Genomic DNA, 8,100 nt, shown 5'->3' on the forward strand with positions numbered 1-8,100 from the left:
TGACAAACAATCGTACACCACTCCTCATTCACACACACCACTCATACACACAGTTAAATTAGAAAAACCTTTGGTTCTAATAGAAAACACCAAAGGTGTCTCCGTCCATAACAACTTGAAGTAAGTCCCGCCTGTTAAGGTGTCCACAAAAGTATATTCAATTTGTTAAGTTTAACATCATTTTGAAACTACCGAGAATCAGAACAACAGAGGCGGACTTGAAGTACATATGACAGGAGAACACAAGAAGGAAGGCCTACGCGTTTCGAACCCCGTTAGTTTAAAGATGGGGTTCTCATCAGGGCCATAACACTGAAAGAAGAAGAGAAAGGCATAGGTAAGTGGATTACTCTAGAAAGTGAGTGCAAATACCCCCAACCGCCTGATCTCTGCGCCTGGACTTACCCGGCAAAAGGTGAAAGGCAAGTGTCCTAACAGGATGTCAAGAGGAGGGCACACTGGAGGGAAAGAAACAACAAGAACAGGCTAGTCTTGATCGGTAATGCTAGCTCCGAAAGTTAATACGTTGAAAGTTAATTAAAAGTGCCAAATGGCGGAAAATACCTAGTTATTAGATGAGGCCCAGGGGAAGAAATAGATGGAAAACGGGTGGAATAAATCCTTTACGATGGAAATCTCACAATGTGGTCCAACTCGTGCTGGAACAAAGGAGAATTAAGTAAAAATTGGTGTGTAGATCCAAAATAGCAAGGACGATTATGTCCAAGGGAGCGCATGGTGTTATTAATACCCAAATGCAGTTTGTGTATATGGACTCGAAAAGAAGCAGACCTTGGTTGGAAGCGGGGAGATTCCTCATAAACAGTGTGCCAGATGGGCGTGCAGCGTCTTCTGTCACAAGCGGCGAAACTGTAATAAGGTGGAAGTACGCTTTAGTCCAAATAGTAAAATAATTGGCTTGATGTGCTTAGACAGGGGAACAGTCCACGCAACGGTAGAGGAAAACAATTACCTAATTCGTAGCTAGGAACCGGCGTCTTAGAAGTCCGTCGGGAACAGGAAGCTTCAGAAAGCGCTCTTCCTGTTTGGCATTAAATCCTCGGATCGGTCTCCTGCATGAACTATGGGAAGTGTAGTCCTTTGTTCAGGTGCTGCCTAGGGAACTGGACAAACTTCGACAATCAGCGTGTAAAGATACCGCCCCGATTGGGGCTTGGCCTAAGTCACTCGATAGGTCCATTTCTGGGAAGGAGGCAAAAAGCATTTTTTGTTTTATATTTAGCACATGAAGTTAAACCAAATTATAGTTGGAGTGCTGGGAGTTGTAGTCTCTGGCTGATACAGGGTCAAAACCAGTAATTGCCTAGATGGGTAGACTTGTTGGAATATTGGTCGAGTATCAAGTGAGGATATACTGAGGTTGCCAACGTGTCTTGATTCGATGAAAACTAAAGGAAAATCGTTGGCGAGTTCTTAAAGTTTGAAGATTTCTGATAATTCATTTAGCCCCGAGATTGCTGTATCAAATTTGACAATTAGCATTGCTTCGCATTGAGCGAGCCTGAGTTCCATGTCTCCACCTCTTGGATCACGCTCTATTTTGGAAATTACTGTCCAGCGGAGATCTTGTTCTCCATGTGACATTCGCACCCAGTGGTTCACAAGGGGTGCAGTTTCAACTTTTTTTCTTATTCGGGACTTGTGTTGCGTTATTCTATGTCTAATCTCTTGATTGGTTTTTCCAATATACAGAGAAGAACAAGGGCATTTGATTCCATAGATTACATATCTCGTTTTACAATTCGAAAAAGTATCATGTTTCCAAAAGATCCCTTTATGAGAAAACAATGACCCTTCGTCCGTTTGATCGCAGCATGAACATGTCCCGCATTTGTGATGTCCTTTTATGGGTGACAACCCCAACATTTCTCTTAATGATGGTTTGATTGTGGTTTTTTGTGATGCCCTGACTATATGGTTGGCCAAATTTCTTTCTCTTTTAAACGCAAACATGGGGGAATTTTCTAACGAAGGATCCAGATTTTGAATAAGGTGCCAATTTTGATGAATCACTTTTTAAAGTTGGTTAGAATTTGGGCAGAAGGTGGTGACGAAGACTTGGCGTGTCATTGGTAATTTTTCTTTTTTCAGTAATAGTGTTTCCCTCGGAGTCCACCATGCTCTCTTCATTGCAGACTTTACCAATTTTTTAGGGTAACCCCTATCTCTGAGTTTTTCAATGAGATTATTGGCATGCGCATTGTAATCCTCTTTAAAGAAACAATTTCCTTTAGTTTTCATCGAATCAAGACACGTTGGCAACCTCAGTATATCCTCACTTGATACTCGACCAATATTCCAACAAGTCTACCCATCTAGGCAATTACTGGTTTTGACCCTGTATCAGCCAGAGACTACAACTCCCAGCACTCCAACTATAATTTGGTTTAACTTCATGTGCTAAATATAAAACAAAAAATGCTTTTTTGCCTCCTTCCCAGAAATGGACCTATCGAGTGACTTAGGCCAAGCCCCAATCGGGGCGGTATCTTTACACGCTGATTGTCGAAGTTTGTCCAGTTCCCTAGGCAGCACCTGAACAAAGGACTACACTTCCCATGGTTCATGCAGGAGACCGATCTGAGGATTTAATGCCAAACAGGAAGAGCGCTTTCTGAAGCTTCCTGTTCCCGACGGACTTCTAAGACGCCGGTTCCTAGCTACGAATTAGGTAATTGTTTTCCTCTACCGTTGCGTGGACTGTTCCCCTGTCTAAGCACATCAAGCCAATTATTTTACTATTTGGACTAAAGCGTACTTCCACCTTATTACAGTTTCGCCGCTTGCGACAGAAGACGCTGCACGCCCATCTGGCACACTGTTTATGAGGAATCTCCCCGCTTCCAACCAAGGTATGCTTCTTTTCGAGTCTATATACATAAACTGCATTTGGGTATTAATAACACCATGCGCTCCCTTGGACATAATCGTCCTTGCTATTTTGGATCTACACACCAATTTCTACTTAATTCTCCTTTGTTCCAGCACGAGTTGGACCACATTGTGAGATTTCCATCGTAAAGGATTTATTCCACCCGTTTTCCATCTATTTCTTCCCCTGGGCCTCATCTAATAACGAGGTATTTTCCGCCATTTGGCACTTTTAATTAACTTTCAACGTATTAACTTTCGGAGCTAGCATTACCGATCAAGACTAGCCTGTTCTTGTTGTTTCTTTCCCTCCAGTGTGCCCTCCTCTTGACATCCTGTTAGGACACTTGCCTTTCACCTTTTGCCGGGTAAGTCCAGGCGCAGAGATCAGGCGGTTGGGGGTATTTGCACTCACTTTCTAGAGTAATCCACTTACCTATGCCTTTCTCTTCTTCTTTCAGTGGTATGGCCCTGATGAGAACCCCATCTTTAAACTAACGGGGTTCGAAACGCGTAAGCCTTCCTTCTTGTGTTCTCCTGTCATATGTACTTCAAGTCCGCCTCTGTTGTTCTGATTCTTGGTAGTTTCAAAATGATGTTAAACTTAACAAATTGAATATACTTTTGTGGACACCTTAACAGGCGGGACTTACTTCAAGTTGTTATGGACGGAGACACCTTTGGTGTTTTCTATTAGAACCAAAGATTTTTCTAATTTAACTGTGTGTATGAGTGGTGTGTGTGAATGAGGAGTGGTGTACGATTGTTTGTCAGAATTGTACCTTTGCCATTAAGTCAGTAGAGTTCCAGTTTTGTTTTGAATGTACTTATTGTTGTCCTTAATTCTTTTTCTTATGTGTACATCAGTTGTCATTATGTTTGTGTGTCCAGATTATATTCTCGTGATAATTAATTCACTGTGTAAAAAATAGATCTTTTGCGATTAAATACTATTAATCAGTACGCCCGTAGTTGTTTTTCTTTTCTTCTACGGTCAAATAGCTCAATTATTTGTCAGCATTGGCACTCGTGGTAGTTCTATCTCTTCTTCCAAAGGCGGGCTCCTGCGGAGATGCAGGTGAGGTGATTGCCCTGCCAACGAGGACCCCCCTCCTCCTACTTATATCTGGAGGAGAGGGGAGCCCCAAAGAGACCCAGCCACTCCCCTAGGTCCACACATCTGCGGCCAGCCTACGCCATGCTTGGGACCTTCAGCGGTTTGTTGAAGGATGGGCCCTCCCCTGTGCACTCCAGTCATACAACAAGGGAAAAGCCACTATCCCAGCGTGCCCAGGAGACAGGCGTGGGAGCTGAACCACCCAAGATGGCGGCCCCTGCATCACCCCACTACTCCATCCAAGCTTGTGCATCCCGGTGGACCCTGGATGTATCTAGCTGCGGCTTGCCTCCTCCCCTATGTGTGCCACCACTGGAAGAACGTTAAAGCAGCTCCAGGGAAGCCCATCGTGCCTGGTTCAACACTCCTGGTCTCCCCCATCCCCCACCCCGCACTGTGACTTGAGCCTGTCCTGGCTGCCTTGGGTATCTGAAGGCTCTGCTGCAGAGGACCACGAGGGGCACCTACAACTGCCACTTTAGGCGTCAGACCCCCGGAGCTATTTTAACACACTTAGGGGTTATTCGCCCAGCCAAACTCCCTCAGCCCCAGCTGCAGATGCCCACAATAACCCAGCGCCCCCGCCCAGCTACTACATTACACCAACCAGGTGCCCCCTTCCCTCTGCTCTCCCCCCAGGAAAGCCGCCACCCTTTGCCCATCACTGGAGGCCAACTCAACCCTTCATACACCCCTTTTAATGTTCTTGGCTGCTCGAGCTGCCTCCCCTCATCCTCCCACTTGTTTTTCATGCTGGCTTTTTTTCACCCGCGGTGGCAAGCGGGACGATGCTGGGGTGCTACTGGCTCCTGCGACCTACAAACAGTGGACCTGTCAGCAACCCTCTTGAGCTCCACCATGGGCAGCGACAAGCCCTTGGCTACTCACTCCCAGGTCAAAAATTGACCATTACACGGCCCCTACCACGACTGCCCAGGGACCCTAGATGGCCCCACCCGACCACACGGGACAGCCACCGCCCCCCGATAGCACCAACACTATCCTCCAGGCCACCTCTCTCCTTTCTGGAGACTAAGATTGACGAGGTTGGAGTGGAGGTCTCCTTCTTATGCCAGGATTTCAGGGGAGTGGTGGACAGAGTTACTGAGGTCCGAGTATCAGTGCTTGAAGACACAAAGTACTCAAATCCATGGTTCACTGCCTCATGAAAATGTCTGCTGAGTTGGGGGCGCGTGCGTAGGACGCTGAAGGACGGCCTGTCAATGCAACTTACGCTTCGTGTGAGTTTCAGAGGGCTCTGAGGGGCAGACCCCACAATTCCTGGAGACCTGACTGACCTCCCGCCTCCTCTCTGTCTGCATGCTTTGTGGTGGGAATGGCTCACCTGCTCCCTGGCACTACAACCTCTCCCCTGGGCCCCACCCCAGTCCTTTATTGCCAAATTCCTAAATTACCAAGATCAGGACAACATTCTTTGAGAGGTCCGCAAGATAACAGACCTTCATTTTCAAAACGCCCAAAAGATGATATTCCCCGACTACACCTGAGCTGTACAACAGCGGCGCAGGACATACGACCCTGTTAAGCAGCAGCTCTGCTCAATGGGCCTCCGCTGTATGCTACTCTTTCCCACACATCTCAAAGTACTCCACAATTCCAAAGTCTTGTTCTTTGACTCCCACGAGGAGGTCTTCACGTGGGTCAATGAACAGCTCCTCTTGAAGGGCACTGTCCTGCCCCCGGGCTCTTCGTACACGGGAGAGAAGGTCATGGGCCCCCCCAGGAAACGCATGAGATCTACATGCCGTGACTGCCACCACACCCGTTGTTATTCCTCTCCTGACCCCGAGAGAGACAAGAGGTGGTCTGCCGTGACGCCCCCATTACCCCTTCACTGCTCTATTTCACCCTCCTCCTCCATTGGGCCGATGGACTATCGCCCCCCCCCCCCCCAGGCGATGGCTGACCTGTTTCCGGAGCCACATCCGACCACAATTTCATGATTGCCACCAGCACCACCAAATCCTTTTGTCCACGCCGGATTAAGAGGGATGGATTGGGTCTCATTGGCTCACCGTTTGTTTGTTTCCCATCTAGCTACTGGTTGTTGTTTACAAGGGTGATAGATGCTTCTGGGGTGGATGTGCGGGTTGGGGGGTGTTATTGGGATCTGATCAAAGTTTACTGGTCATATGTTTATTTGTTATGTGGTCGTTTATTTCAGTTTATTGCTGTACTCTAGGTCTGCTTTACCTTGCCTACTCCCCTCTTCACCATCCTGCATGCCATGCACTAATACACTGCTCACAGCTCCCTCGGAATGTAAGTGACCTCAACCATAAAATTAAGCGCGGGTCCATCTTTCAATCCCTCAAACATCACTCTTCAGTGGTGGTATTGCTTTAAGAAACTCACCTCCTTGGTAACCACTACCCTACACTGCTACAGGGGGCTATACACGAGTATATCATGCCAGGTACACCACTAGTTCTCAAAACATTGCCATTCTCCTCCATAAACTACTCCCACTGTACATAACATGCTCAAACTGTGATGCCCTCGGATGATGTGTCCTGTTGGAGGGGGACATGGAGGAGGTCCATTGGACCGTGGCCTTTGTCTATGACCCCCCTGCGCTGGTGGCCGCCATACTGCAGGCCCTCACCTCCCTCCTCCTCCAATCCCTCCCTGGCCCTACTTTCCCACACTAGACTTGACTATCTCTTCTTACCATCGGTTGACTTCACCAGTCTGCTTAATGCACACATCGTCCCACAGGCAATAACAGATCATGCTTCCATCACTGACTTTCAGGCCCTCCAGACACCAGCAACTCGGTCATTGGTTTCTTAGCACATGGTTGCTCAATGACTTCGACTTTGTGTACTTCCTACAGACGCACGTTTCAGACTAGATAAAAAGAGACGTAACATCCATCACTTCCCATACTACTCTCTGGGAGGCCCTGAAGGTGACCCTGCGTGGCCACATAATCTATCAATCCGCTGCCTGCTCCCATAGACTTGCTGAGGTCTTGACTCTGGAACAAGACCTCTGCACAGCAGAGAAGGCTTACATTGCCAACCCCACTGCCCACTTGAAACATGCGACAGACCTCAAATGACTCACACTCTGCTAGAAACAACTGGACACGGTGACCTCAGCTCACTTTGCCTCACAGGGTCGTTTATAGGAAGTCGAAGATAAGGCTGGGAAACGTTTGCATTGGCTGGCGAGCCCATACCTGGCTCTCCACTTGATACCTTCCATAACTACACAGCAGGTGGAGAGGTGGCGGACCCACACTCAATAGCACTGGAATTTGCCAGCTATTATACCGCCCTCTATGCAGACCGCCCAGCGGCTGAGGCCGAACATATCCACCCTATGGTGAACAACTTATTCTCCCCCAACACCGACGGGGACACAGAAACATTGGACAAACCCATAACGGCGGCTGAAATAATTTCTGCCACTGGGGCACTTCCCAGTGAGAAAACCCCAGGTCCTAACGGCTTTCCATTGAAAGTGTATAAGAAATATACCTCCTTGTTATCCAATCCCGTACTTGCAATGTTCAAGGTGGCACTTACGGTAGGCGAACTCCCCTATAACCTCCGGGGCACCACAATATCTGTTATACCTAAACCAACCCCTCCTCCCCCTGGAGACTGCAGGTCATATAGGCCAATCTCCATTCTCAATACAGAGATTAAGGGCCAGATGTATCAAAGGGTTTTACCCATTCTGTGTCTATGGGAAAATGTGTTCATACATATGGCCCAACGATACTGACCAAAGTCTTAACACACCGCCTAGTGAAAATCGTTACATTCCTTGCCCACCCTGACAAAAATGGCTTCATGTCTGGCCGCAGCACACAACACTACCTCTGTAAGGTAAATAACGCAGTCGCTCTGCGAAGACACAAAGGAGTGTCGAGCTCCTGTCTCGATCGTCTTCGAGAAGACTTTCGATCCAGTCCAATAGCACTTTCTGTTCCACCTGTTGGAACAAATGAACTTTGGGCCCACTTTTTGTCGCTGGGTGCAGATGCTCTTCTCAAACACCTGGGCGAAGCTCTGTGTCAACGAGACTACCTCCCCGGCCATACTCATTGAACGGGGCAC

Source organism: Triturus cristatus, chromosome 2_2 (assembly GCF_964204655.1).
Source record: "Triturus cristatus chromosome 2_2, aTriCri1.1, whole genome shotgun sequence".
Lineage (NCBI taxonomy): Eukaryota > Metazoa > Chordata > Amphibia > Caudata > Salamandridae > Triturus > Triturus cristatus.